Source organism: Heterodontus francisci, unplaced genomic scaffold (assembly GCF_036365525.1).
Source record: "Heterodontus francisci isolate sHetFra1 unplaced genomic scaffold, sHetFra1.hap1 HAP1_SCAFFOLD_757, whole genome shotgun sequence".
NCBI classification, from domain to species: Eukaryota; Metazoa; Chordata; class Chondrichthyes; order Heterodontiformes; family Heterodontidae; genus Heterodontus; species Heterodontus francisci.
Genome location: NW_027140538.1, coordinates 149,086 through 155,818, shown reverse-complemented (window position 1 = coordinate 155,818; position 6,733 = coordinate 149,086). Strand labels below are relative to the sequence as shown.

The following is a 6,733-nucleotide window of genomic DNA, read 5'->3' as shown; positions in this document are numbered from 1 at the left end:
GTGTCCAATGGTCAGAGCATTGAGCAGTAATATCAGGAATGTTGGGAGCAGTGGGGTGAGACAGCGGTCAATCCAGTTAAATGCTACCCATGCAGTTAATGTGTAATACTGCAGCTTTTGATGGCAGGCCCAGGGTATGTTGTCGATTGTAATGTAGGGTTCAAATATAAAGTACCAGGGAATGTTTTTAAAACAGAACAGCAGACACACAGTTCCTATAACTACAGCTGCCGTTTTCTCGGTGCAATATTTAGTCCTCAGCTTCTGGCAACAAATAGTAACAAAACGATCAAAAGTGAAAGCGACTGTTAACCAGACAGAAATATCAGTGGCTGCACGAACCAGGACGGTGTGGAAAGAGCACACAGGGGTGAGAAACAGGAAGGTAGTCGGGAAATAATAATCATTAATCCGATTTAACACCACGTCAGTGATAACGACCAGTAGATCCGCCCCCGACATGGCGACCAGGTAGTGAGTGATACATCTGGAGAGACCGCACTTTCCCCGGGACAGGATCACTATTGTCATCACGTTAGCTGTAAAAGAGAAACGAACAGAAATAGGGAATCACCCACCTGGTTAAAACAAAATAGTCTGATGGTGTTTGATGTGAAATATACTTTACTGCAGGAACTGGGGATGGGAACTGAACTCTTAACAGCTGCTAGAATTGTGTAATTGATTGAATTTTACTATCAAATTGCCATGTGATGTATAGAGTTTGGAGTGAATACATTTAAATCTTTTAGAAAAGACCATAGACTGATCAAATACATACTTTTGAAATTCCAGTTCAGCTGCTTTTGTTCCATTACAAACTCTATCTAAAGTGCGGTGGAAACACAGCAGAGCTCGGGGTAAATTTCTGGTCATTTAACTATACGAGTAAATGAACAGCGAGGTAATTAAATATAAATAATTGTCAGAAGTAGCAGCTCAGTGAAGGAAACACAAATAAACCAATAAAAAGAAAACACAAGGAAACTAACTGAAAATAAGTAATACATTATCAATTATAAATTGGGAGATAAATGGTCGATGGGGAGCAATGAAAAATAAAAAGGCTCAAAACGTGTTCAATGCTAAACGGAGAACAGCAAGAATGAGATCAAACGGCGGGGTTTAGTTCCTGAGTAGGAGAGGGGAGTAGATACCTGGTGAGGGAACTGGCTCAGAGTCGTTAGGTTCTATTCTTAGACTAGTTGTAATGACTAAAGACAGGTGAAGAAAACAGCTGGTAAACAACATATTAGATAAATAATTGGTATGATTGAACTCGGTCACTTAGCATCAAATTAACAATACAGATGGTGACACGATTTTCCCTCTCTGTAAATCCCAGACACTCCCATCAGCGACCTGAACAGTGCAAAACCATCTGGACAAAATCCAACAATGGCTACAAGGTGGGGAAGCTGAGAGTTGAGCAGCAACAAACAACAATACTTTACCTGTGGATCCCAGGAACAAAGGAACTTTCGAAAGCAGACGATCGAGGAAGGACAACAATCCCGTCCTCGCTGTCCTCACCTCTGATATTGCAGGAAAATTCAGAGGCAGATGACGGTGACTATCTCGAGATCCCTGCAAAGATCAGTTCAAGTGAAAACAGAGCTTACATAGCAAGCTAGGTACCGACCTAGAGTCAGCTTCAGAGAGAATGACTAAGAAGGAGTTCCATCTGAACTGGATGAATCACTCTGTCATATTAAACAGGTACATCAGTTAAATGGAGAATCCCTCTCCCTGGTGTGAAAGACTGTTCTGAAAGCTATTCCAGAGGATCAGGACAATATATATAACTGAGCTCCAGAACAAACAATCAACAATGTAAGAGATACTTTGAATAGTTTGACTCGGATACATTTGATGTGCAGGATAGTGTGAAATATAACAGTTGGTCAATTTGCTATGTGTAAAGAGTGTCATTGATTAATTTGTATAGAAAGAGGTTAAACCGGAGAGTGAGATTGAGAGAGAGTACAACATAGTCCAGAGACATCCCTGTACTGAATATACATCCTGAGCAGTATAGGGCAGCTGGTGCAGAAATAATTAACTGTATTCCTCTAGAACTGACGTTGATAGTAAACTCTTAGATGCAAATTATATCCCATGCGTTTCGGAGTGCATAAACTTAATCTAATGTTTTGGTGTGTGTGTATGTGTTTGTGTGTCTGTGTATGTCTGTATTTGTGTGCGTGTTTGCATGTGTGTATGTGTTTGCGCGTCTGTGTGTCTATGTTTTTAGCATGTGTATGTATGTGTTTGTGTGTGTTTTTGTGTGTGTATATGTTTGCATGTTTGTGTGTATGTGTGTTTGCATGTGTGTGTTTGCATGTGTGCGTGTATGCTTGCGTGCATTTGTGTGTATGTATGTGTTTGTGGTGTGTGTTTGTGTGTGTGTATATGTTTGCATGTTTGTGTGTATGTGTGTTTGCTGTGTGGGTATGTCTGTGTCTATATGTGTTTGTGTGTGTATATATGTGTTTGCGTGTGTGTATATATGTGTTTGCATGTCTTTATGTGTTCGTGTGTGTTTGATTGCGTGCGTGTGTGTTTGATTGCATGTGTGTGTGTTTGCATGTATGTGTGGGCGCGCGCTGGGCGGGGGGGGAGGTGGTGGATGTTGGTGTGTGCTCGCTGGGGGGGTGGAGGTGGTGGGTTGTTGTGGGTGCGTGCGCGCTGGGCGGGGGGAGCTGGTGGATGTTGTGGGTGCGTGTGTGCTGGGCGGGGGGGAGGTGGTGGTTGTTGTGTGCGTGTGTTGTGGGCGAGGGGAGGTGGTGGTTGTTTGTGTGTGTGTGTGTGCTGGGTGGGGGGAGGTGGTGGTTGTTGTGTGTGTGTGTTGTGGGCATGGCGAGGTGGTGGTTGTTTGTGTGTGTGTGCTAGGTGGGGGGAGGTGGTGGTTGTTTGTGTGTGTGTGTGCTGGGTGGGGGAGGTGGTGGTTGTTGTGGGTGTGTGTGTGCTGGGTGGGGGAGGTGGTGGTTGTTGTGGGTGTGTGTGTGCTGGGCGGGGGGAGGTCGTGGTTGTTGTGTGTGTGTGCTGGGCGGGGGGAGGTCGTGGTTGTTGTGTGTGTGTGCTGGGCGGGGGGAGGTGGTGGTTGTTGTGGGTGTGTGTGTGCTGGGCGGGGGGAGGTGGTGGTTGTTGTGGGTGTGTGTGTGCTGGGCGGGGGGAGGTGGTGGTTGTTTGTGTGTGTGCTGGGCGGGGGGAGGTGGTGGTTGTTTGTGTGTGTGCTGGGCGGGGGGTGGTGGTGGTTGTGTGTGTGTGTGTGCTGGGTGGGAGGAGGTGGTGGTTGTGTGTGTGTGTGTGCTGGGTGGGAGGAGGTGGTGGTTGTGTGTGTGTGTGCTGGGTGGGGGGAGGTGGTGGTTGTGTGTGTGTGTGCTGGGTGGGGGGAGGTGGTGGTTGTTTGTGTGTGTGTGTGCTGGGCGGGGGGAGGTGGTGATTGTGTGTGTGTGTGCTGGGCGAGGGGAGGTGGTGGTGGTTGTTTGTGTGTGTGTGTGCTGGGCGGGGTTGGGTGGTGGTTGTTTGTGTGTGTGTGCTGGGCGAGGGGAGGTGGTGGTGGTTGTGTGTGTGTGTGTGTGTGTGTGTGTGCTGGGCGAGGGGAGATGGTGGTTGTTTGTGTGTGTGTGTGTGTGCTGGGCGAGGGGAGGTGGTGGTTGTTTGTGTGTGTGTGCTGGGCGGGGGGAGGTGGTGGTTGTTGTGGGTGTGTGTGTGCTGGGCGGGGGGAGGTGGTGGTTGTGTGTGTGTGTGTGCTGGGTGGGAGGAGGTGGTGGTTGTGTGTGTGTGTGCTGGGTGGGGGGAGGTGGTGGTTGTGTGTGTGTGTGCTGGGTGGGGGGAGGTGGTGGTTGTTTGTGTGTGTGTGTGCTGGGCGGGGGGAGGTGGTGATTGTGTGTGTGTGTGCTGGGCGAGGGGAGGTGGTGGTGGTTGTTTGTGTGTGTGTGTGCTGGGCGGGGTTGGGTGGTGGTTGTTTGTGTGTGTGTGCTGGGCGAGGGGAGGTGGTGGTGGTTGTGTGTGTGTGTGTGTGTGCTGGGCGAGGGGAGATGGTGGTTGTTTGTGTGTGTGTGTGTGTGTGCTGGGCGAGGGGAGGTGGTGGTTGTTGTGTGTGTGTGTGCTGGGCGGGGTGAGGTGGTGGTTGTTGTTTGTGTGTGTGTGCTGGGCGAGGGAAGGTGGTGGTTGTTGTTTGTGTGTGTGTGCTGGGCGAGTGGAGGTGGTGGTTGTTTGTGTGTGTGTGTGTGTGTGCTGGGCGAGGGGAGGTGGTGGTTGTGTGTGTGTGTGCTGGGCGAGGGGAGGTGGTGGTTGTTTGTGTGTGTGTGTGTGCTGGGCGAGGGGAGGTGGTGGTTGGTGTGTGTGTGTGTGTGCTGGGCGGGGCGAGGTGGTTGTGTGTGTGTGTGTGTGCTGGGCGGGGGGAGGTGGTGGTTGTTGTTTGTGTGTGTGTGCTGGGCGAGGGGAGGTGGTGGTTGTTTGTGTGTGTGTGCTGGGCGAGGGGAGGTGGTGGTTGTGTGTGTGTGTGTGTGTGTGTGTGTGCTGGACGGGGGGAGGTGGTTGTGTGTGTGTGTGTGCTGGGCGAGGGGAGGTGGTGGTTGTTGTGTGTGTGTGTGTGTGTGTGTGTGCTGGGCGAGGGGAGGTGGTGGTTGTTGTGTGTGTGTGTGTGTGCTGGACGGGGGGAGGTGGTTGTTGTGTGTGTGTGTGTGCTGGACGGGGGGAGGTGGTGGTTCTTTGTGTGTGTGTGCTGGGCGAGGGGAGGTGGTGGTTGGTGTGTGTGTGTGTGTGCTGGGCGGGGGGAGGTGGTTGTTGTGTGTGTGTGTGTGTGTGTGCTGGGCGGAGGGAGATGGTGGTTGTTTGTGTGTGTGTGCTGGGCGGAGGGAGGTGGTGGTTGTTGTGTGTGAGTGTGCTGGGCGGGGGGAGGTGGTGTTTGTCTGTGTGTGTGTGCTGGGCGGGGGGAGGTGGTTGTTGTTGTGTGTGGGTGTGCTGGGCGGGGGGAGGTGGTGGTTATTTGTGAGCGTGTGCTGCGCGAGGGGAGGTGGTGGTTGTTGTGTGTGGGTGTGCTGGGTGGGGGCAGGTGGTTGTTGTGGGTGTGTGTGTGCTGGGTGGGGGGAGGTGGTGGTTGTTTGTGTGTGTGTGTGCTGGGCGAGGGGAGGTGGTGGTTGTTTGTGTGTGTGTGCTGGGCGAGGGGAGGTGGTGGTTGTTTGTGTGTGTGTGTGTGTGTGCTGGACGGGGGGAGGTGGTTGTTGTGTGTGTGTGTGTGTGCTGGGCGAGGGGAGGTGGTGGTTGTTGTGTGTGTGTGTGTGCTGGACGGGGGGAGGTGGTTGTTGTGTGTGTGTGTGTGTGTGCTGGGCGAGGGGAGGTGGTGGTTGTTGTGTGTGTGTGTGTGTGTGTGCTGGACGGGGGGAGGTGGTTGTTGTGTGTGTGTGTGTGTGCTGGACGGGGGGAGGTGGTGGTTGTTTGTGTGTGTGTGCTGGGCGAGGGGAGGTGGTGGTTGTTTGTGTGTGTGTGCTGGGTGAGGGGAGGTGGTGGTTGTTGTGTGTGTGTGTGTGTGTGCTGGACGGGGGGAGGTGGGTGTTGTGTGTGTGTGTGTGCTGGGCGAGGGGAGGTGGTGGTTGTGTGTGTGTGTGCTGGGCGAGGGGAGGTGGTGGTTGTTGTGTGTGTGTGTGCTGGGCGGTGGGAGGTGGTTGTTGTGTGTGTGTGTGTGTGCTGGGCGGAGGGAGATGGTGGTTGTTTGTGTGTGTGTGCTGGGCGGGGGGAGGTGGTGGTTGTTGTGTGTGGGTGTGCTGGGCGGGGGGAGATGGTTGTTGTGGGTGTGTGTGCTGGGCGGGGGGAGGTGGTGGTTGTGTGTGTGTGTGTGCTGGGCGAGGGGAGGTGGTGGTTGTTTGTGTGTGTGTGCTGGGCGAGGGGAGGTGGTGGTTGTTTGTGTGTGTGTGCTGGGCGAGGGGAGGTGGCGGTTGGTGTGTGTGTGTGTGTTGGGCGAGGGGAGGTGGTGGTTGTTTGTGTGTGTGTGCTGGGTGGGGGGAGGTGGTGGTTGTTTGTGTGTGTGTGTGCTGGGTGGGGGGAGGTGGTGGTTGTTTGTGTGTGTGTGCTGGGTGGGGGGAGGTGGTGGTTGTTTGTGTGTGTGTGCTGGGCGGGGGGAGGTTGTGGGTGTGTGTGTGTGTGTGCTGGGCGGGGGGAGGTTGTGGGTGTGTGTGTGTGTGTGCTGGGCGGGGGGAGGTTGTGGGTGTGTGTGTGTGCTGGGCGGGGGGAGGTGGTGGTTGTTGTGTGTGTGTGTGTGCTGGGCGAGGGGAGGTGGTGGTTGTTTGTGTGTGTGTGTGCTGGGCGGGGGGAGGTGGTGCTTGTTGTGATGTGTGCGCTGAGCGAGTGGAGCTGGTGGTTGTTGTATGTGTGTCTGTTGGGCGGGGGGAGGTGGTGGGTTGTTGTGTGTGGGTGTGCTGGGCGGGGGGAGATGGTTGATTGTGGGTGTGTGCTGGGTGGGGGAAGGTGGTGGTTGTTTGTGTGTGCTGGGTGGGGGGAGGTGGTGGTTGTTTGTGTGTGTGTGTGCTGGGTGGGGGGAGGTGGTGGTTGTTTGTGTGTGTGTGCTGGGTGGGGGGAGGTGGTGGTTGTTTGTGTGTGTGTGCTGGGCGGGGGGAGGTTGTGGGTGTGTGTGTGTGTGTGCTGGGCGGGGGGAGGTTGTGGGTGTGTGTGTGTGTGTGCTGGGCGGGGGGAGGTGGTGGTTGTTGTGTGTGGGTGTGCTGGGCGGGGG

At 53.7% G+C, this 6,733-nt stretch overlaps 1 long non-coding RNA gene across 1 annotated transcript; it reads left to right on the top strand.

Annotated features, from left to right (window-relative positions):
* Nucleotides 1-1,077: 1,077 nt before the first annotated feature.
* On the top strand, nucleotides 1,078-1,910 carry LOC137360106 (uncharacterized). Its single transcript, XR_010971724.1, has 2 exons — nucleotides 1,078-1,240; nucleotides 1,346-1,910. It is a non-coding gene; the product is annotated as an uncharacterized lncRNA (long non-coding RNA).
* The last annotated feature ends 4,823 nt before the right edge of the window (nucleotides 1,911-6,733 follow it).